Source organism: Echinops telfairi, unplaced genomic scaffold (assembly GCF_000313985.2).
Source record: "Echinops telfairi isolate 266 unplaced genomic scaffold, ASM31398v2 ScPeMD7_7469;HRSCAF=8507_1, whole genome shotgun sequence".
Taxonomy (NCBI): domain Eukaryota; kingdom Metazoa; phylum Chordata; class Mammalia; order Afrosoricida; family Tenrecidae; genus Echinops; species Echinops telfairi.
The window spans coordinates 85,729,775-85,732,028 of record NW_022111373.1 but is presented as its reverse complement, the minus strand read 5'-3'; the positions used below and the strand labels follow the sequence as shown (position 1 = coordinate 85,732,028).

Here is a 2,254-nt window from a genome sequence, read left to right as displayed (position 1 = left end):
TTGTGGTAAGAGTTTTATGAGCCCCCAATAAAATGATTTTTAAAAATATATGTAAAAAATTTATTTCTGTTATGGAGAAGCAACAATATGGAAAATGTTCCACTTTTTTGCATTTGAAGATGTGATATAAAATAGAAGGGTCTACTACGGAAAAGGTATAGATAACGTATCATTTATGATATTGTTAGTCCTTTTAGAGTTCATGTGCCACTTAACCTATCTTACTATGGATAGTCTTTTTTTTTTATTTTTTACTATGGATATTCTAAAGAGTATTACAACATACAGTACTCATAATATCAGATGAAAACTACATTGGTGTGACTATATAGGGAATTAACTTTGAATTGCACCAACAGCTTTTTCCTTCACCCTAATGCATCTTAGAAATAGGCAAGTAAGGAAATAATGCCAATTGAAGTTGAAGTTTTAGATCATCTTGAGAACAAACTATTCACATTTGATTCGTTTTGTGCACCTATAGGAATAATTTTCTTTGAATTCAGAAGCCATGGGAATGTTGTAGGTCATGCATAGGGCTGCCAACTGCAAGGTCAGCAGTTCAACATACCAACCACTTTTAGGGAGAAAGATGAGACTTTCTGTTCCTGGAAAGCTTTGTAGCCTCAAAAACCCACAGGGGCAGTTCTACTTTGCACTTTGGGGTCTCAAGTCAGAATTGACTCAATAACAATGAGTAATGTCGGGGGTTTAAGTGGAGAGAAAGTGTTTTGAGAACGATGTACAAATGCACTTTACACAATTGATGTGTGTATGGATTGCGATAACAGTTGTATGAGCCCCTAATAAAATGTCACAAAAAAATAGCAGTGAGTAATGTGCACCTGTGTGCAGGGAGCACGGTGACACTATGGTTTACGTACCTAGATTGCTAACTGCAAAATAGGAGGTTCAAACCCACCAGCCTTGGGATTAAACAAGGCTGGCTGCGCTCATAAAGATTGCTGGTTTCAGAGCCTTATATAGGGTCGCTGTGAGTTGGAATCAACTTGTTAGCAGTGGGTTTAGCCTGGGCTTTATGTGTTCTTGCCTCCTCCAAGAAACTTATAAATCTCAAGTGTGGGATATGGCAAATTTGAAGAATGGGTGAGACCCTGAACCTAAGGAGAGAAATTTATTCCTAAACAGGAGAGAGGGACTTAAAAGTTTATATAGTAATGTATTTTGGGGTAGGGGGGGGGGACTCTCAAGATACTGAGGGAGTATTAGTCAAAGTTGTTGCTGGATTTCTTTTTTTCAGTGAAAAAGATCTCTGGAAGTTAGGAAACAGGCACTTGAGTGTGGTGATTTGAAGTGGGAGAAGAGACTAACCATATAAAGAGAAGGATTAACTATGAATTGGGATACAGAAGTGATGAGGGAATCTCTTAAATTTGTGATGGCTATATAATTCTGCCACCACCCACCCACCCAATAGAATTCATCAATACGAAATAAATAGAATGATTGAAGCACCAGACTTTGGGTTTTGTTGGATAGTTATGACAAAAGGAAAATGACCAAGAGAGTTGAGGATAGTTTAAATAATGTATCAGAGGAAGAAAAATAAAAAGGGTTAAAGAGCCTAATAAGGGAGTGAGTTATTTGGAAAGGCAAGTGCAACTATCAAAGAGGTTGAAAATCTTCAGAGACACAGTGCCAAAGTCCTGGTGTATGACCATGTTTGTAATAGATGATTTAGGTGAAGCGCCTTGTTCTTGAGGAATGGTGTCGTAACTTTGGAGAATTCATCTCCCACTGACATCATTTAGGATATTGGTAGATCTTCGGTGGAAAAAAGCTCTATGTAGCCAAACAAAACACTAGAGTTCTTAATAAGTGATCAGATATGGTAGTATCTAGAATGAATATAATGCCTGATGCCCAAAATTGAGGAGTGGGGAGTGGGTTGACATGTGATGTATATACTAAAAGGGAAAATGTAAGTGACAGAAAACTGACCCAAGATGCTTAGAAAAGTTACCATGTATACTTGAGTATAAGCCGGCCCAAATACCAGCTGAGGCACCTAATTTTACCCCAAAAACTGTATTAAAAATGTGCTGGAAAAACTCAACTTACACATGAGTATATATGGTATTTACCTAATTGTTCTGAATTGGATTCTGTAAAATTGCTTTTTCATGCTCTAAAGCTTTTGACTACACTAGTGTTTTAAATAACTGCCTAAGACCCCCAAACCAAACAAAATTCATTTCTATCAAATCAATTCCAATTCATTTCCATCATGTCA

The 2,254-nt window shown here is 37.0% G+C and overlaps 1 protein-coding gene across 1 annotated transcript in view; it reads left to right on the top strand.

The window, feature by feature from the left end:
* ERBIN (erbb2 interacting protein) overlaps positions 1–2,254 on the top strand; it is a 161,772-nt gene that overhangs the window by 122,417 nt on the left and 37,101 nt on the right. The window lies entirely within an intron of this gene.